The sequence below is a fragment of the Salvia miltiorrhiza genome, chromosome 1, assembly GCF_028751815.1.
Source record: "Salvia miltiorrhiza cultivar Shanhuang (shh) chromosome 1, IMPLAD_Smil_shh, whole genome shotgun sequence".
NCBI classification, from domain to species: domain Eukaryota; kingdom Viridiplantae; phylum Streptophyta; class Magnoliopsida; order Lamiales; family Lamiaceae; genus Salvia; species Salvia miltiorrhiza.
In genome coordinates this window covers 53,143,469-53,165,259 of record NC_080387.1, presented here as the reverse complement: position 1 = coordinate 53,165,259, position 21,791 = coordinate 53,143,469, and the positions used below count along the sequence as shown (strand labels likewise).

At 40.9% G+C, this 21,791-nt stretch overlaps 1 protein-coding gene and 2 long non-coding RNA genes across 3 annotated transcripts in view; 2 read left to right on the top strand and 1 right to left on the bottom strand.

Annotated features, from left to right (window-relative positions):
* The window catches only part of LOC130992384 (T-complex protein 1 subunit beta-like), a 629,300-nt gene that overhangs the window by 499,396 nt on the left and 108,113 nt on the right, over positions 1–21,791 (bottom strand). The gene's annotated exons all lie outside the window — the stretch shown is intronic.
* Positions 4,708–7,714, top strand: LOC130993528 (uncharacterized). The gene is made up of 3 exons (XR_009091694.1): positions 4,708–4,980; positions 6,706–6,781; positions 7,384–7,714. It is a non-coding gene; the product is annotated as an uncharacterized LOC130993528 (long non-coding RNA).
* LOC130993516 (uncharacterized) lies at positions 14,155–17,098 on the top strand. The gene is made up of 3 exons (XR_009091691.1): positions 14,155–14,427; positions 16,151–16,226; positions 16,829–17,098. It is a non-coding gene; the product is annotated as an uncharacterized LOC130993516 (long non-coding RNA).

The window sequence follows — 21,791 nt, the reverse complement described above, 5'->3', positions numbered from 1 at the left end:
TCTCTGAGGGAGAAATCCCGGAAAGACGACAGAGGTCAGAGATCAGAGAGGTCGGACAGAGGGGAGCGTTCGAACAGGGTAGAGAAGTCCCACCGTCAAGAGAAATCCCGATATACGGAAAGATCAGAGGAGAGGGAGCCAGAGTATTCCTCTGGCAGACATGAATATAGAACTCACAAGCGCCACGCTCATGACATACCCAGGGATAGAAGGGAGCAGGGGAGGCAAAAGGGGGACAAGAGGGCTAGGATTTCACGGTATCATCCCATCAACAACCGTAGTCCTTTCTCTGATGGTATTCTGGCAGATACCCTACCCAGAAGTTACAAGCCCATCTCGTTGGATTACGATGGCACTACCGATCCGGAAGTGCATCTCAATCGGTTTGAGGGATTGGTCACATTGCACATGTACACTGAGGGCATTAAGTGCCGAATCTTCTCCACTACTCTTACTGGACCGGCTCAGTTATGGTTTGGGACGCTGCCCCCAAATTCCATTCACTCTTTCGAAGAATTACAGATTCGTTTTTTGCGTCAGTTCGCGAGTTCACGGAGGGTAGGGAAGTCAGCCCTTTCGCTGATGGATATTAAGCAGGAGCAGGGAGAAACGCTACGGGAGTACACAGCGAGGTTTAACCTTGCCGCTCTGGAGGTGCCAGAGGCAGAATCGCAAATTAAAAACTGCGCCTATGTCAGAGGACTCAGGCCGGGGATCTTTTTTGACGAATTACAAATTCGACCAGCAAGGGACTTTGATGACATCATGGCAAGGCTGCCGGGTTATCTACAGTTAGAGGATGCCAAAATGGCGAGGAAGGTGGAAAATGAGAAACACATGGTCAAGAAAGCTGAGGAAGCACCTGAAAGACAGAGACATCAAGATAGGGCCCCGTTCAGAGGGTTGCCTCCGAGAGTACTCCCACCCCAGGGAGGAATGCCGCCCCAACAACAGCGCACTGTGAATGAGGTTACACGGTTCACCGAGTACACGCCCCTGAATAAACCACATGACGAAATTTTTCACTTGATAATGGATCAACCATTCTTTCGGGCACCGGGAACCTACCGGGCTGGGCCGCCACAGGAGGGGCCTAATAATAAGTTGTGCTAATATCATAACTCCTTCGGGCATTACATGAAATATTGTGGACATCTTAAACATCAATTGGAGTTACTAGTACGTCAGGGATACCTCGACCAGTTCATTGATAGAGGAAATGAGGGTCAGAGACGGAATGATCAGAGGGATCAAAGAGATCAGAGGGATCAGCGAGATCAGAGGGATCAAAGGAATAACCGTGATCACCGACAAGAGCAGGGGAACAACAGGGATCGCAGAGCGGATGATAACCGCGATAATCGCAGAGAGGGGGCAGATAGGCAAGTGCCTCTTCCTCCCCCGTATAGAAGGGAAGTTCACATGATTTGTGGGGAGAACGGGATGCCCACATCAAATAGGGCTAAAAAGCAAGTCGTCAGAGCAGTTAAAACAGGGTATTATCCTAAAAGGGTCATGGAAGTCACCAGCGCGGCAGAGGAACCGGCGATCACTTTTGGGACAGAGGATATACGCACATTAATGTACCCGCATGATGATGCACTGGTCATAACGGCAGACATCGCTGGTTGCCTTATCCACCGTATTTTCGTGGATTCGGGCAGCGCTGTAAACATCTTGTATAAGGAATGTCTTCAAAATATGGGAATCGAAGCTCGTATCGAGCCGACAAATGCTCCTCTGTTTGGGTTCGGGGGGGAAATGGTCATGCCTCTAGGATATGTAGAGCTGCCATTGATTCTTGGCAATACAGTGGCGGGCAACAAAACAAGGATGGTACGTTTCTTAGTGGTGGATATGCCTAAACCCTCGTACAATGTCATACTCGGCCGACCTGCCTTGACGGCGTTCAGAGCAGTCATTTCTTTGTTTCACCTGAAAATGAAATTTCCCATCGAGGGAGGGAGAGTGGGAGAAGTTTGTGGCGATCAAACGACATCAAAAGCATGCCATGTACAAATGCTGACACAATCAGCGGGGCAGAAAAGGGAAAGACTGACAGAGGGGGCCGATAGTCGGAAGAAGGGGAAGGTAGGCGAAGTGCATGCCTCAGCCGAGGAGCGCCAAGAATTGACAGATTTACTGCAAAACAGAGACTCCACAGGAAAAACCGCGCTGGTGTCCACCAGTGATGTGTGCAACATGATCGAGTTATTTCCAGGGAAAGAGGGTTTCCAGACTAAGATTGGATCGGTCATGAGTGATCAGGTCAAAGAGGAGCTCATTGGTTGTCTTCGGCGAAATGCGGATGTGTTTGCTTTCAGCACCGCAGATTTAAAGGGAATTGATAGAGGGTTGGCGGAGCACTGCCTCAATGTGGACCCTAAGGTCAAGACGGTGAAACAACGGACAAGGAATTTCGGGGCTGAAAAGGATGCTGCCATCAGAGAGCAGGTCTATGAACTATTGAAAGCTGGACACATTGTGGAAGTGCAATATCCAGAGTGGATCTCAAACGCGGTGATGGTACCCAAGAAAACAAACACCTGGAGGATGTGTGTGGATTTCAGAGACCTAAACGCTGCCTGCCCGAAGGACCACTATCCTCTGCCGAGGATTGACCAATTGGTGGACTCTACTTCAGGGTGTGCTCTGCTATCTATGATGGATGCATACCAGGGATACCATCAGGTAAAAATGAACAGGGGAGACATCGCCAAAACGGCTTTCGCTGTTTGTTGTGGGGTATATGGATGGAGAAGTATGCCTTTCGGCTTAAAAAATGCGGGAGCTACATATCAACAGATGATGGAGAAAATTTTCAAAGAGCAATTGTCAAAGAACATTTCAGTTTACGTGGATGATATGCTTGTGCGAAGTGTCAGGGCAGAGGATCATGTTTCCGATCTGGAGGAAATCTTCACAGTAGTCAGAGATCACCGACTCATGTTAAACCCAGCCAAGTGCACCTTTGGGGTCACAACAGGGAAGTTTTTGGGATATAAGGTCACGCCTGTAGGGATTGAGGTTAATGCCGAAAAGGTCAAAGCAATTTTGGAAATGACACCGCCTAGAGGGATCAAGGAGGTGCAGACTCTGAATGGGCGTATCACTGCCCTAAGTAGGTTTATATCGAGATCGGCAGAACGGAGCATGCCGTTTTTCAAAGTGTTGAGGAAGGGAACCAAGTTTCTGTGGACAGAAGAATGCCGAGTGGCATTTGAGGATCTTAAAGCATACCTAGCAAAACTACCGACTCTGACCAAACCAGTTCCGGGAGAAACGTTGTATTTATACATAGCTATGGGGGAGGAATCAATCAGCTCGGTGTTAATCAGGGAGGAGGGAAGTCATCAGAGACCCATTTATTTTGTCAGCAGAATTATCCAGGGCCCTGAGCTCAACTACACAGAGATCGAGAAGGCTGCTCTGGCGGTCATGATCACGGCAAGAAAGCTGAGGCCTTATTTCCTTTCACACAGGGTGGTGGTACGCACGTCTTTACCTTTTAAACAAGTTTTGGGGCGCCCGGATTTGTCGGGGAGAATGGTCAAATGGGCTGTGGAACTAGGGGAATATGATGTAGAGTACGAGCCGAGAACGGCAATCAAGGCGCAGGCACTGGCAGACTTCATACAAGAAACAACTCGTCGTCCCGTACCAGAGTTCTGGGTGGCTTGTGTGGACGGATCAGTAACAAAATAGGGGTGTGGAATCGGGGTATATATTACTTCGCCAGGATATGGAACATACCAGTTCGCTATTAAATTCACCTGCCGGTTATCTAACAATGAGGCAGAATATGAGGCAGTGGTCAGAGGGGCACATATCTTGTCAGAACTTAAGGCCGAGTGTGTCGTTATCAGGACAGATTCTCAGCTGGTAGCTCAACAATTCTCGGGGGGTTATAATATCAAAGATCAGAGGATGAAAGCGTATCATACCAAAATCAATGAGATGAAAGAAAAGTTCATGGAATTCAAGCTCGAACAGATTTCTCGGGAGGAGAACACGAAGCCGACTTACTGGCGCGCATGGCTAGCGCAGTAGAGCAAACTTGGAGCGACGAAATTATTCTACTCTGTGATACCAGAGAGATTGTAGTAGCCCGCTATTTTATTTTATGATTAAAATTAGTAAATGCGATATTTAAATTATTGCATCCTCAGTTATTTTTAATCCAGTGATTAATTTCCTATTAACTTAGCCTAGATATTTGAATTTAATGCAATTGCATGTTATGATCGCAATCGAATTATTGAGCCAGTCAATAATTTATAATTTTAGATTTATAACTGACTTAGCAAAGTCACGTTAATTATTTAAGCGAGATGAAACTAGATTTCATTTTTATAATTACTTAATGTAACACCCCGTTTCCTCGAGCTAAGTTTAGAATAATTTTGAACTTAGATTTAAGATAATTCACGCCGAAAAAAGAATTTATTTTTAATTCCAACAATAAATGATTTACAAAAGCATTTGTAAATTTAATCATTTAAATTCTTTTGCATTGCATATTTATGATATTGAGCATTTGAGCATTTTCACGAGCTTTTAATTAGCAAACCCTGAAGTAGTATTACAGTTTCGACAATTTTATACCGAGGGATTTAAATTGTCCAATCATAGCCGCCCACCCTATGTCTCATAGCCGCCCACTCTACAGCCATGGCCACCCCATTCCTCCAATCAAGCCGCCCAAAATGCTCAAATTATGTCACGCTTGGCAGAGGAAATCAAATGCCCAAACTTCTCTGCCAATTCAACTACTTTTTCCTTCATTCACACAATCAAAGTCTATTTCCTACACTCTATTTTCTTTCATTCACACATCTATTTCAGTCACCCCACCCTGTGCATCCCTTTATCTCATCATCCAAAGTCCTCCTTCATCCCACACAACACTCTCTCGCCAAGAATAGCAGAGCAACCAAGCAACGACCATTTCAGATTTTGAGCAGCTCACTCAAACTCAAGGTTTCATCTTTAACTCCCCTGCTTACTTCATTACAAATTATGATTTAGAAACCCAAGCCATTTTATGTATGAAGTTGTTCAGCTGCCCAACAAGAAACTCACGCATTCATACATTCACAAATTTTCATTTGAACAGATTTTATAAAACATGTGATTTTTGTATACATATTCTGTACATACACACATATGTGTATAAGCTAGTATTGAATGATTTTTCATGTTGAGTAAATGAATAAAAAGGGGAGGAAACTTGTCTTGAAGCTTCGATTTTTACTCCTTGTTTCTGAGCTCGAAATTACCTCTGGCTATGTGTGTGAGTAGAGTCGAAAGAGAGGTGGTGGTGGTGGTTCGCCACTGCCGGAGACGAGGGAGAACAGAAGGGAAATGGGCGGCGGTGGTGGCAGCTTGGTGGCTGCTACTCGCTGGGAATTTGAGGGCGCCGATGGCGGTGCCATCGGCCAAGGTTGAGCAGAGGAGAGGGATGAGCGTCGGCGGCGGCTCAGCTGCTGCCGATCAGACCCAGGAGAAAGAGAGAGGGAGGCTGTAGCATTATCGATGGCGACGTTGCTATAGTTGTCGGAGTGCAGAGAGAGGGGCGGTGCGGCTGGTGGCCGTGTCAACGCCCGGAGTTTCAGAGGGCGTTCGGCGGTGGCAGTGGGCTTCGTCTGCTGCTGTTGTTCGCCGCGGGCTCAGAGGTTGTAGACACAGCGGCGGCGACGGCTTCATGGCCGAGCAGTCGCCAGGAGTAGAAGGAAAGTAAGAGGGAGCGGCGGCGGTGGCAGCCCCAGGCTGTGCAGTTGCGGACCTTGAAGGGAAAGAGAGAGAGATGGCGGTGGTGGCTGATTTAGGCAGAGAAAGAGGGCGGCGGCCGTGGCACCGCTGCGGTTGCCGGAGAGGGAAGGCGGTGAGTTGAGCAAGGGCTCGGCGAGCCTGAATTTGAGTGAAGGGAATGGAGCTCCGGCGGCGGTGAAACTTCGAGAAGAAAGAGGGGCCGAGGGAGGCGGCTGGTCTTCTCGGTTGATGCGGCGGACTCCGCTGCTTCGCCGGAGAGAGAGAGAGCCGCGACGGTGGGTTCCGGCTGGAAAGGGGGCGAATTTTGGTGTCGGTAAGAGAGAGAGAGAGACCGAGAGAAAGCATTTTTTCATGTGTGTGTGTGTGTTTTTCGTTTACAGAGAGAGAGAGAGAGTGCAGGTAAGGTTTTGGCTTTGGGCCAATAAGTTGGGCTCATAGTTTGGGCCGTGTTTTTTTTTATAAAATGGGCTGTATTTTTATCACTTGGGCCGATTTTAATGAGACAGGGCCCTATTACAATTTTATTTAATGGGCTGTCTTGATTAATTTAATTAATTGGGCTACCCTATTTTAATTAATTGAACTATTATTAGTTTGATTAATTTATTTAAAGGATAATTTTCATAATAATATTATATTATTATTATGTGCATATTTTAAGTACTTACTTATTATATGCTAAGCATGATATGAAATTGCATTTAATTTTTGCAATAAGAGTATTTAAGTATTTAATTGGTTTTAATTATAATTCCAATTATTAAAGAAAGATGAGTAAGAATATTGTTGGTGTTCTTAACTCAAGAGAACTGTTTTCAATTATTTATTCATTAAATTTTGAAAACCCGGCTAAGTGAATCATAGAATATTAAGCACTTCACCGTGACTTAAGATTAGATTCAAGGAGACCTATTAAGAATAGATTTCTTGTAGGCTTTGAGCATCAGGAGGATTAGCACTGCTATTCCGATTCAGAAATATGGATAAACGACAGGCTTTGCCTATACAGGTGGGCATTACTTTTACTATACGTATATAGAGATCCCCTGCGTGTCGTAGGCCTCTTATACGAATGAATGCATGAGATGATTTAACTGTTAATTTCAGTTTTATATATCTATCAAATGAGTTTAATGTTACATTTGAGCAAGTTATTTCGTTACAAAATATTTGAGTTAAAGTTATTTCAAGTATTGTCTTGCCATAAAATGTTTAAATTTTAGTATGATATCTATCTGCTTTGGCTTTGCCAATGATGCAATCGAATTCGGGTCCTGAGCAGTTGATAGCTATCCTGCCAGGGCTAGTGTACACCAGTGACCGTGAGTCATCTAGCGGGTTGGCCGGTCAAGTGACCGTGAGAGGTGGCCACCTCTCCGGCACACAGTTTCAGATATGATAGATTACAAAAGAACTTAGTCTGATCAGACGAACTTTAAGAATCACAAATGAACTTAGTAAGCTTGGGCCTTTTTAGCGAAAAACTCCCTTGCTGTACTGTTTATGATGGCATGACAATTTACAGTTTTGAAGCATGTATTTTTATACTTAGGCATACGTGCCCACTGAGTACTTTTGTACTCAGCCCTGCATATATTTCTAAATGTGCAGGTTGAGTAGCTGTCGATGGTGATGAAGTGACGACCGGAGTCTTTTGTCTTATCCTTATGTATTAATGAACTCTGGGGATACATGTCTTCATACATGTAATCAGAACCTTATTCCGCTGCGTACTCAGAAGTTTTATGTTATTTTGGCTAAGTCGGAGTTATCCGAACTTACTAGTTATTTGAGTCTATACGACTAAATCTCCGTTATATTATAAATATCCCTTTTGTTAACAATGATGAAATGCGATCCTTCCTTGTTTGATTATCCCCCTTTCTACCCCGCTTCTAATCTCCCTCCATTAGTCACGGTTTTCCCGGCTTAATTATCCTTAATTAGGACCGGTCGTGACAGAATGGTATCAGAGCAGGTTTATTTGCTCTGAACCCTAGAGTTAACCAATTTTTCTAGTATGATCACTAGTATATATGAGTCAGTCAACCAAAGCTCATCACTTCATCACATCGTCATGCTCAGCAAGAAAGAAGGTGGTAATGATTTTAAAACATTGAGAAGTTCACGTTCTATATGAATGTACTGATGCTTACATTCAAGTTTTATGCTTTATTGATTGATTAGATAACTCAATGAACTTAGATGCGTTAAGAATGCATGATCACTGTTACGAGAAGAACAATAGAAGCTAGAAACTCAATTATATTTCACTATAGCCATGGTGAAGAACTAAGAAAGAGGAAGAGAATCCAATGAAAATAGTGCAAGCGGAGTGCCACGCACGAATCACTGACGCAGACATAGTTCTTCATTCAGGTTGTTCACGCGAGACGGAGCACCTAATCGACTATTATCTTATGCGATGATAGTTTAAGTATGATATTGCTTATAGCGATGAGTACGACTTATGTAATCAATTAGCTAATCCCTAATAAGCTGAGACTCGCTTCTAGCCTCGACTATCACTAGCTATGGCTTGAGGATAACCTTCATGATTCATGTATGAACTTCAGAGTTAGACTTACGAGGGGTCAAAATGCTTTGTATAATGATGTTATAGTAATACGATTAGAATTGTCAGCTTATAGTTTCAGATATTCAGAAGCTTCTTATAACAATTACCTATTGCATTAGACGGGAACACCATGGAGAATTCCTATTGATTACGATCACCTGCTACGAATCGAAAAGATGAGTTGTGGCATAGGTAATTAACAATTACCAACTATTATGATTAAAAAAAAAATTACGCAGTATGTAAGATGGTTCAGAGTTCAACAAGAGCCAAAGTATCGACAACGACTTTATACTATTAGGTATACATACCTTAGCCTATTAGAGACATTGCCCCAATTAGAACGTCTTGGATTAGACATTTAGTTTAGTAACCAGAATGAAAGCGTTGACTAAGGTCATTCCATGACTTAATATTATGTACGGTGACACATACTTTGTAAAGATGCTAAGAGAAGCAAAATCTATTTCCTTGTGAAAGGTCTTTCACAAGGGCACGAGAGAGTGCTTCAAATTACATGGTTGGAAACAAGCATTTGAGAATGAATGCAAGTATAAAAGTACTGCATTAAGATCATTTAGAGGAAGATTGTTGAGTAAGCTTGATTACAGTTGAGAAATCTTACTTCGCATATAGAAGATTTTGAGGAAGGATATCGGTTTTAGAAATCAGACTTCAAGCTTGAGAAACTCCCAAACATTCTCAAGGATAGATTTTGAATATTAAGAAGAAAGTGGAGACTTTAGACCAGAAGTATCTTTTGCAGCCAATGAACAGAGAGTCACCATGTTCGGAAAAGTATTCCGTGTGACTGAGAAGTAATTGTGTTGGGCCTGGCCAGTCCACATGACTAAAATCTCAGTAGTCGTCATATATGGGTTTCTAAACCTTTATATTTAAACTTTCATTTGAAAAACCAAACAACTTCAGACTATTAGGTCATTTCGTTTCGACCTTTTAGTCAATTCATTTGTATCCTATGGTTATTCCTTTTCAGTTGTTTGGCAATTTGCTTAAACACTTTGTCTAATTGTCATTTATGATTTAACCTTTGTGACTTAGTAGTTGTTAGTAGATTTTATTTGACCTAAAGATAAAAGGGTTATCCACCATATTAAATCAGTCAGATACTTATGCTTTGACCCAAGGGTCAAGCACGTGATGTAACTAGACCATCTCTTATGGATATTGGTAGAACGTTGTTGTGTATTCCGGAAAAGATTGTTCTGATGATTTTGTATACCCCTATGTTGGCTTAGTTATTTTGACTAGTATTAGTACAGAAACGATGGTCCACAAAGTGTTCCGTGAGCAAGTTATCTTGTGATGGCTTGATAGAGAGTCAGTTCATCGTGTATAGTACTTGGATAGATCAGTAGATCTAGATTCAATGTTAAGGAAACAGTCCTCATTGATGCAAATTTTCTATGTCTATTTAGCGAACTTATCGGTCTTTTATGGAAAGTTACTTCCGCCACGTGTTACTTATATGCTTGCATGTGAATGAGTGCGAGCAAGATTTGAGTATCAAGAAACGGTTTACAGAAGTGATGATATGCATTTGTATGTTTACAATGCATTAATGACTATATGTCAACTCATCCGTATTCCACCCAATAAGGGCGTCCAAGTAGAGGATTAAGAATTCCATGGGATGATGAAAATGGCCCAGTACCAGGGCCAGAACAAAACATAACCCCACCATCCATACAACCAGAATGTGGAATAGACAAACAAATTTCTATGTTAAAACCTATCTGTCTTCAGTGGGACGGGAGATTCCGCGGAGGCTAAGATTTGAGTATGAGCTATTGAGTGCATCTTTAATTTCTTGCGCTACCCAAACCAGGAACGTTTTACTTGCGTGTCCTTTCAGCAGATCTCTGGTGGGAAGCACAAAGGAAAACAATGATAGTCGAACAATTAGAAAATTCTACGCATGAACATTTTAAGACGAGATTATATGATACGTATATGTACCTAGAACTATCGCGAAAAGAAAGAAATGGAATACTTCAATATAAAGTAGGAAAAGATGACGTTAACTCAGTATGGTAGAATGTTCTGCGACATGTCGAGATATGCGCCAGAACAAATGGATACAAATGAGAAAATGACTGAGAATTATGTGTTAATCTAAGGCACGAGATCAGGAAGGCTTAGGCAAGCCAGAGGGATTTATTTACATAGAATCGTATAGCAGAACGATAGACATTCAAGCAGCAATGTCGAGAGAAAGATCAGTAACGATGCGTATGCCAACACCTCAACATGCACAAACTCAGAACTTTTGAGGAAGAATAAAATGGAATAGCAGTAACAATTATAAAACGGAGAAGACGCCATGGCAGAAACAATCATCCCAGCAACAAGGTTACGCAAGCCAGGGTACTCATAAACAGGTAGGGGATAACCAGCAGAGGATCCTGCCCCGCCCAAAATAAAAACCATGGGAGACTCTGCAAAACTAGTAATGATGGTTGTTGTTGCACAGGAGCTGGAAGGGGCATTATGCAAACTGTTGCCCGAAGAAGCAACAAAGGACGGGTCTCACGCTAAACTCGCCTATTTAGGCTTCGCATTTGCAAGCAATCCAAGCTTTGCCCCAACTACACCAAGAGTAGTAGCCACACCACCAACAACAATAGCACATATGTGCTTGAATTTAGAGCTGAACATAAAATCACTCAAAGTCGTAGTGAACAACTCTTATGTTATACCAATGAGAGACGTTGACTTAGGAAGGGATTGACTAGCTGTGAACCAAACCAACATCCTTTGCAAAACAAGACAAATTTCTTTTCGACCCTTGTAAAAAAAAAAAAAAAAAAACTGACACGTTTCCATGGAATCAACATGGACAAAAGGGAGACAATCATCTTCACCCTTAAAGCAATGAGGATGATGAGGAAAGAATATCCAGACTACCTTGTGTATTTGCACGGAGAACTAGGAATCGAGAAAAGCATAAGAGATATGACGATCATATGAGAACCTCCAGATGTTTCCCAGTGATTTCACCGGGGTGCACCCATTTTTTTTTTTTAAAGAAGAGAAATGACACATTGAGAGTGTGAATAGACTATAGAGAATTGAATAAGGTGACACTCAAGAACAAGTATCCTTTGTCGTGGATAAATGACCTTTTCGATCAGCTCAGATGAGCAAGTGTGTTCTCAAAGATAGATTTGAGATTTGGATGCCATCAACTAAAGATTCAATCAAAAGATATACCTAAGAATGACTTTCTGAACCAGATATAGCCATTATAAGATCGCAGTAATGCCATTCGGATTGACCAATGCATTAACCGTTTTCATGTAGCTTGTGAATCAAGTATTCCATCCACACTTAGACAAGTTGTCTTAGTTATCATAGGCGGTGATTTGATCTAATCAAAGAACGAGAAAGATCTTAAGGAACACCTGAGGATTATCTTAGAAAAGATGAGAATGAAATGCCTTTATGCAAAGATTAGCGAGTGCGAATTTCGGCCCGATGAAGTCACATTTCTGGGACATAATGTCTCATTAGAAGGGATCTTAACATGAGACAGAGAAGATGACTAGAACCAATTAAAGACTAGGAATGTAGTATTAACTGCCAACCGGGCGAAGTTAATATTGTAGCTGATAACTTGAGTTATAAAACTCAATTTAAGTTGGGATCTCTCCTCACCCAAGAGGAGGAACTCATGAAAGATTTTTGTAGAATAAAGTTTAGAAGTTGTTGATGACCACAAGAATCAGTAGAATGGATTATTGTCACGATGGTAGTAACACCCAAATAAAAAAAAAAATAGAAGCGCAAAGAAATGATGAGACCTTGGAGAGAATACATTTATCAATAGGAATAGGCAAGCCTGGACGTTACCACTAGACGTCGGATGCTGCGTTAATGATTGAAGAAAGATTGTGTATCCCACACTAAGAGAAACTCAAAGATGAGATAATGAGCGAGGCTCATGACACACCATATACTAGCCACCAGGGAAGCACAAATTATACCAAGACTTGAATGGACAAATTCTAGTGGGAAGGTATGAAGAAAGATATAGTTTCAATTGTTGAGAAACTCCTAGCATGCCAACAAGTGAAGACCTTGCACTAAACACCGTATGGAAAGTTACAGCCATTGAAGATTTCAGAATGCAGGTGGGAGCACATTGCAAGAGAGGTAATAGTGGAGTGACTCACGAAATGCGCTCGTTTTGTACCAATACTAATCGCATACGGATCAGACAAACTAGCCCAATTATATGTCTGAGAAATTGTGCGTTGCACGGCGTGCCCGTGTCAATTACTTCAAACAACGATTCGAACACCCAAACTGTAGATGAACTTGCATAAGGAATTAGGCACAAGATTTAATTTCAGTGCTATCTTCCACCCACAAACAGATGGACAGTTTGAGATAACAATTCAGATTCTCGAAGACGTGTTAAAAGTAGTAGAACTAGACAGAAGTGGGAGTGAGGAATCAATGTTACCATTGATTGAGTTTTCCTATAACAATAGTTATCAGGCAAACGTCGATATGGCGTCTTATACGGCATTATGTGGAATAAAATGCAAATCACCATTTTATTGAGATGAAATAGGTGAAAGGATAATTTGAGGGCCAAATATGACTGGCGAAATGATTGAGATAGTTTGTCATATTAAGATAAAGAATAAAAGAAGCACAAGATAGACAGAAATCGTATGCTGATACGCGCCGAACTAAGTTAGATTTTAAAGTAGGAGGCAAAGTCTTCCTAAAAGTATTACCCTCCAAGGGAATAACTAGAATTGACGTAAAAGAAAAGATTACACCACAACTTGTGCGACCATATGAGATTTTAGAAAATAGGCCCAATAGCCTATAGATTGGTGTTACCGCCAAGTTATGAGAATGTCCAATGTTTTTCACATATCCCAACTCAAGAAGTATGTTTTGGATCCAAATGACGTGATCCACCCAAAACGAAATGATCCTTAGCCCAAATTTGAGCTATGAAGAAAAGCCAAAAGTCATCTTGGATCGTTAAGAGCAACCGCTTAGAAACGAGTTCATCACTTTAGTGAAAATCCATGGAGACACCATGGATAAGAAGAAATTACATGAAAGCTTGAAGGTAAGATGCTAGAAAGATATCAGAACTGGTGCGATAATATGCAAATTTCGGGACGAAATTTTTGTTAAGGGGGGGTAGTATGTAGTAGCCCGCTATTTTATTTTATGATTAAAATTAGTAAATGCGATATTTAAATTATTGCATCCTCAGTTATTTTTAATCCAGTGATTAATTTCCTATTAACTTAGCCTAGATATTTGAATTTAATGCAATTGCATGTTATGATCGCAATCGAATTATTGAGCCAGTCAATAATTTATAATTTTAGATTTATAACTGACTTAGCAAAGTCACGTTAATTATTTAAGCGAGATGAAACTAGATTTCATTTTTATAATTACTTAATGTAACACCCCGTTTCCTCGAGCTAAGTTTAGAATAATTTTGAACTTAGATTTAAGATAATTCACGCCGAAAAAAGAATTTATTTTTAATTCCAACAATAAATGATTTACAAAAGCATTTGTAAATTTAATCATTTAAATTCTTTTGCATTGCATATTTATGATATTGAGCATTTGAGCATTTTCACGAGCTTTTAATTAGCAAACCCTGAAGTAGTATTACAGTTTCGACAATTTTATACCGAGGGATTTAAATTGTCCAATCATAGCCGCCCACCCTATGTCTCATAGCCGCCCACTCTACAGCCATGGCCACCCCATTCCTCCAATCAAGCCGCCCAAAATGCTCAAATTATGTCACGCTTGGCAGAGGAAATCAAATGCCCAAACTTCTCTGCCAATTCAACTACTTTTTCCTTCATTCACACAATCAAAGTCTATTTCCTACACTCTATTTTCTTTCATTCACACATCTATTTCAGTCACCCCACCCTGTGCATCCCTTTATCTCATCATCCAAAGTCCTCCTTCATCCCACACAACACTCTCTCGCCAAGAATAGCAGAGCAACCAAGCAACGACCATTTCAGATTTTGAGCAGCTCACTCAAACTCAAGGTTTCATCTTTAACTCCCCTGCTTACTTCATTACAAATTATGATTTAGAAACCCAAGCCATTTTATGTATGAAGTTGTTCAGCTGCCCAACAAGAAACTCACGCATTCATACATTCACAAATTTTCATTTGAACAGATTTTATAAAACATGTGATTTTTGTATACATATTCTGTACATACACACATATGTGTATAAGCTAGTATTGAATGATTTTTCATGTTGAGTAAATGAATAAAAAGGGGAGGAAACTTGTCTTGAAGCTTCGATTTTTACTCCTTGTTTCTGAGCTCGAAATTACCTCTGGCTATGTGTGTGAGTAGAGTCGAAAGAGAGGTGGTGGTGGTGGTTCGCCACTGCCGGAGACGAGGGAGAACAGAAGGGAAATGGGCGGCGGTGGTGGCAGCTTGGTGGCTGCTACTCGCTGGGAATTTGAGGGCGCCGATGGCGGTGCCATCGGCCAAGGTTGAGCAGAGGAGAGGGATGAGCGTCGGCGGCGGCTCAGCTGCTGCCGATCAGACCCAGGAGAAAGAGAGAGGGAGGCTGTAGCATTATCGATGGCGACGTTGCTATAGTTGTCGGAGTGCAGAGAGAGGGGCGGTGCGGCTGGTGGCCGTGTCAACGCCCGGAGTTTCAGAGGGCGTTCGGCGGTGGCAGTGGGCTTCGTCTGCTGCTGTTGTTCGCCGCGGGCTCAGAGGTTGTAGACACAGCGGCGGCGACGGCTTCATGGCCGAGCAGTCGCCAGGAGTAGAAGGAAAGTAAGAGGGAGCGGCGGCGGTGGCAGCCCCAGGCTGTGCAGTTGCGGACCTTGAAGGGAAAGAGAGAGAGATGGCGGTGGTGGCTGATTTAGGCAGAGAAAGAGGGCGGCGCGTGGCACCGCTGCGGTTGCCGGAGAGGGAAGGCGGTGAGTTGAGCAAGGGCTCGGCGAGCCTGAATTTGAGTGAAGGGAATGGAGCTCCGGCGGCGGTGAAACTTCGAGAAGAAAGAGGGGCCGAGGGAGGCGGCTGGTCTTCTCGGTTGATGCGGCGGACTCCGCTGCTTCGCCGGAGAGAGAGAGAGCCGCGACGGTGGGTTCCGGCTGGAAAGGGGGCGAATTTTGGTGTCGGTAAGAGAGAGAGAGAGACCGAGAGAAAGCATTTTTTCATGTGTGTGTGTGTGTTTTTCGTTTACAGAGAGAGAGAGAGAGTGCAGGTAAGGTTTTGGCTTTGGGCCAATAAGTTGGGCTCATAGTTTGGGCCGTGTTTTTTTTTATAAAATGGGCTGTATTTTTATCACTTGGGCCGATTTTAATGAGACAGGGCCCTATTACAATTTTATTTAATGGGCTGTCTTGATTAATTTAATTAATTGGGCTACCCTATTTTAATTAATTGAACTATTATTAGTTTGATTAATTTATTTAAAGGATAATTTTCATAATAATATTATATTATTATTATGTGCATATTTTAAGTACTTACTTATTATATGCTAAGCATGATATGAAATTGCATTTAATTTTTGCAATAAGAGTATTTAAGTATTTAATTGGTTTTAATTATAATTCCAATTATTAAAGAAAGATGAGTAAGAATATTGTTGGTGTTCTTAACTCAAGAGAACTGTTTTCAATTATTTATTCATTAAATTTTGAAAACCCGGCTAAGTGAATCATAGAATATTAAGCACTTCACCGTGACTTAAGATTAGATTCAAGGAGACCTATTAAGAATAGATTTCTTGTAGGCTTTGAGCATCAGGAGGATTAGCACTGCTATTCCGATTCAGAAATATGGATAAACGACAGGCTTTGCCTATACAGGTGGGCATTACTTTTACTATACGTATATAGAGATCCCCTGCGTGTCGTAGGCCTCTTATACGAATGAATGCATGAGATGATTTAACTGTTAATTTCAGTTTTATATATCTATCAAATGAGTTTAATGTTACATTTGAGCAAGTTATTTCGTTACAAAATATTTGAGTTAAAGTTATTTCAAGTATTGTCTTGCCATAAAATGTTTAAATTTTAGTATGATATCTATCTGCTTTGGCTTTGCCAATGATGCAATCGAATTCGGGTCCTGAGCAGTTGATAGCTATCCTGCCAGGGCTAGTGTACACCAGTGACCGTGAGTCATCTAGCGGGTTGGCCGGTCAAGTGACCGTGAGAGGTGGCCACCTCTCCGGCACACAGTTTCAGATATGATAGATTACAAAAGAACTTAGTCTGATCAGACGAACTTTAAGAATCACAAATGAACTTAGTAAGCTTGGGCCTTTTTAGCGAAAAACTCCCTTGCTGTACTGTTTATGATGGCATGACAATTTACAGTTTTGAAGCATGTATTTTTATACTTAGGCATACGTGCCCACTGAGTACTTTTGTACTCAGCCCTGCATATATTTCTAAATGTGCAGGTTGAGTAGCTGTCGATGGTGATGAAGTGACGACCGGAGTCTTTTGTCTTATCCTTATGTATTAATGAACTCTGGGGATACATGTCTTCATACATGTAATCAGAACCTTATTCCGCTGCGTACTCAGAAGTTTTATGTTATTTTGGCTAAGTCGGAGTTATCCGAACTTACTAGTTATTTGAGTCTATACGACTAAATCTCCGTTATATTATAAATATCCCTTTTGTTAACAATGATGAAATGCGATCCTTCCTTGTTTGATTATCCCCCTTTCTACCCCGCTTCTAATCTCCCTCCATTAGTCACAGTTTTCCCGGCTTAATTATCCTTAATTAGGACCGGTCGTGACAGAATGGTATCAGAGCAGGTTTATTTGCTCTGAACCCTAGAGTTAACCAATTTTTCTAGTATGATCACTAGTATATATGAGTCAGTCAACCAAAGCTCATCACTTCATCACATCGTCATGCTCAGCAAGAAAGAAGGTGGTAATGATTTTAAAACATTGAGAAGTTCACGTTCTATATGAATGTACTGATGCTTACATTCAAGTTTTATGCTTTATTGATTGATTAGATAACTCAATGAACTTAGATGCGTTAAGAATGCATGATCACTGTTACGAGAAGAACAATAGAAGCTAGAAACTCAATTATATTTCACTATAGCCATGGTGAAGAACTAAGAAAGAGGAAGAGAATCCAATGAAAATAGTGCAAGCGGAGTGCCACGCACGAATCACTGACGCAGACATAGTTCTTCATTCAGGTTGTTCACGCGAGACGGAGCACCTAATCGACTATTATCTTATGCGATGATAGTTTAAGTATGATATTGCTTATAGCGATGAGTACGACTTATGTAATCAATTAGCTAATCCCTAATAAGCTGAGACTCGCTTCTAGCCTCGATTATCACTAGCTATGGCTTGAGGATAACCTTCATGATTCATGTATGAACTTCAGAGTTAGACTTACGAGGGGTCAAAATGCTTTGTATAATGATGTTATAGTAATACGATTAGAATTGTCAGCTTATAGTTTCAGATATTCAGAAGCTTCTTATAACAATTACCTATTGCATTAGACGGGAACACCATGGAGAATTCCTATTGATTACGATCACCTGCTACGAATCGAAAAGATGAGTTGTGGCATAGGTAATTAACAATTACCAACTATTATGATTAAAAAAAAAATTACGCAGTATGTAAGATGGTTCAGAGTTCAACAAGAGCCAAAGTATCGACAACGACTTTATACTATTAGGTATACATACCTTAGCCTATTAGAGACATTGCCCCAATTAGAACGTCTTGGATTAGACATTTAGTTTAGTAACCAGAATGAAAGCGTTGACTAAGGTCATTCCATGACTTAATATTATGTACGGTGACACATACTTTGTAAAGATGCTAAGAGAAGCAAAATCTATTTCCTTGTGAAAGGTCTTTCACAAGGGCACGAGAGAGTGCTTCAAATTACATGGTTGGAAACAAGCATTTGAGAATGAATGCAAGTATAAAAGTACTGCATTAAGATCATTTAGAGGAAGATTGTTGAGTAAGCTTGATTACAGTTGAGAAATCTTACTTCGCATATAGAAGATTTTGAGGAAGGATATCGGTTTTAGAAATCAGACTTCAAGCTTGAGAAACTCCCAAACATTCTCAAGGATAGATTTTGAATATTAAGAAGAAAGTGGAGACTTTAGACCAGAAGTATCTTTTGCAGCCAATGAACAGAGAGTCACCATGTTCGGAAAAGTATTCCGTGTGACTGAGAAGTAATTGTGTTGGGCCTGGCCAGTCCACATGACTAAAATCTCAGTAGTCGTCATATATGGGTTTCTAAACCTTTATATTTAAACTTTCATTTGAAAAACCAAACAACTTCAGACTATTAGGTCATTTCGTTTCGACCTTTTAGTCAATTCATTTGTATCCTATGGTTATTCCTTTTCAGTTGTTTGGCAATTTGCTTAAACACTTTGTCTAATTGTCATTTATGATTTAACCTTTGTGACTTAGTAGTTGTTAGTAGATTTTATTTGACCTAAAGATAAAAGGGTTATCCACCATATTAAATCAGTCAGATACTTATGCTTTGACCCAAGGGTCAAGCACGTGATGTAACTAGACCATCTCTTATGGATATTGGTAGAACGTTGTTGTGTATTCCGGAAAAGATTGTTCTGATGATTTTGTATACCCCTATGTTGGCTTAGTTATTTTGACTAGTATTAGTACAGAAACGATGGTCCACAAAGTGTTCCGTGAGCAAGTTATCTTGTGATGGCTTGATAGAGAGTCAGTTCATCGTGTATAGTACTTGGATAGATCAGTAGATCTAGATTCAATGTTAAGGAAACAGTCCTCATTGATGCAAATTTTCTATGTCTATTTAGCGAACTTATCGGTCTTTTATGGAAAGTTACTTCCGCCACGTGTTACTTATATGCTTGCATGTGAATGAGTGCGAGCAAGATTTGAGTATCAAGAAACGGTTTACAGAAGTGATGATATGCATTTGTATGTTTACAATGCATTAATGACTATATGTCAACTCATCCGTATTCCACCCAATAAGGGCGTCCAAGTAGAGGATTAAGAATTCCATGGGATGATGAAAATGGCCCAGTACCAGGGCCAGAACAAAACATAACCCCACCATCCATACAACCAGAATGTGGAATAGACAAACAAATTTCTATGTTAAAACCTATCTGTCTTCAGTGGGACGGGAGATTCCGCGGAGGCTAAGATTTGAGTATGAGCTATTGAGTGCATCTTTAATTTCTTGCGCTACCCAAACCAGGAACGTTTTACTTGCGTGTCCTTTCAGCAGATCTCTGGTGGGAAGCACAAAGGAAAACAATGATAGTCGAACAATTAGAAAATTCTACGCATGAACATTTTAAGACGAGATTATATGATACGTATATGTACCTAGAACTATCGCGAAAAGAAAGAAATGGAATACTTCAATATAAAGTAGGAAAAGATGACGTTAACTCAGTATGGTAGAATGTTCTGCGACATGTCGAGATATGCGCCAGAACAAATGGATACAAATGAGAAAATGACTGAGAATTATGTGTTAATCTAAGGCACGAGATCAGGAAGGCTTAGGCAAGCCAGAGGGATTTATTTACATAGAATCGTATAGCAGAACGATAGACATTCAAGCAGCAATGTCGAGAGAAAGATCAGTAACGATGCGTATGCCAACACCTCAACATGCACAAACTCAGAACTTTTGAGGAAGAATAAAATGGAATAGCAGTAACAATTATAAAACGGAGAAGACGCCATGGCAGAAACAATCATCCCAGCAACAAGGTTACGCAAGCCAGGGTACTCATAAACAGGTAGGGGATAACCAGCAGAGGATCCTGCCCCGCCCAAAATAAAAACCATGGGAGACTCTGCAAAACTAGTAATGATGGTTGTTGTTGCACAGGAGCTGGAAGGGGCATTATGCAAACTGTTGCCCGAAGAAGCAACAAAGGACGGGTCTCACGCTAAACTCGCCTATTTAGGCTTCGCATTTGCAAGCAATCCAAGCTTTGCCGCAACTACACCAAGAGTAGTAGCCACACCACCAACAACAATAGCACATATGTGCTTGAATTTAGAGCTGAACATAAAATCACTCAAAGTCGTAGTGAACAACTCTTATGTTATACCAATGAGAGACGTTGACTTAGGAAGGGATTGACTAGCTGTGAACCAAACCAACATCCTTTGCAAAACAAGACAAATTTCTTTTCGACCCTTGTAAAAAAAAAAAAAAAAAAAAAAACTGACACGTTTCCATGGAATCAACATGGACAAAAGGGAGACAATCATCTCCACCCTTAAAGCAATGAGGATGATGAGGAAAGAATATCCAGACTACCTTGTGTATTTGCACGGAGAACTAGGAATCGAGAAAAGCATAAGAGATATGACGATCATATGAGAACCTCCAGATGTTTCCCAGTGATTTCACCGGGGTGCACCCATTTTTTTTTTTAAAGAAGAGAAATGACACATTGAGAGTGTGAATAGACTATAGAGAATTGAATAAGGTGACACTCAAGAACAAGTATCCTTTGTCGTGGATAAATGACCTTTTCGATCAGCTCAGATGAGCAAGTGTGTTCTCAAAGATAGATTTGAGATTTGGATGCCATCAACTAAAGATTCAATCAAAAGATATACCTAAGAATGACTTTCTGAACCAGATATAGCCATTATAAGATCGCAGTAATGCCATTCGGATTGACCAATGCATTAACCGTTTTCATGTAGCTTGTGAATCAAGTATTCCATCCACACTTAGACAAGTTGTCTTAGTTATCATAGGCGGTGATTTGATCTAATCAAAGAACGAGAAAGATCTTAAGGAACACCTGAGGATTATCTTAGAAAAGATGAGAATGAAATGCCTTTATGCAAAGATTAGCGAGTGCGAATTTCGGCCCGATGAAGTCACATTTCTGGGACATAATGTCTCATTAGAAGGGATCTTAACATGAGACAGAGAAGATGACTAGAACCAATTAAAGACTAGGAATGTAGTATTAACTGCCAACCGGGCGAAGTTAATATTGTAGCTGATAACTTGAGTTATAAAACTCAATTTAAGTTGGGATCTCTCCTCACCCAAGAGGAGGAACTCATGAAAGATTTTTGTAGAATAAAGTTTAGAAGTTGTTGATGACCACAAGAATCAGTAGAATGGATTATTGTCACGATGGTAGTAACACCCAAATAAAAAAAAAAATAGAAGCGCAAAGAAATGATGAGACCTTGGAGAGAATACATTTATCAATAGGAATAGGCAAGCCTGGACGTTACCACTAGACGTCGGATGCTGCGTTAATGATTGAAGAAAGATTGTGTATCCCACACTAAGAGAAACTCAAAGATGAGATAATGAGCGAGGCTCATGACACACCATATACTAGCCACCAGGGA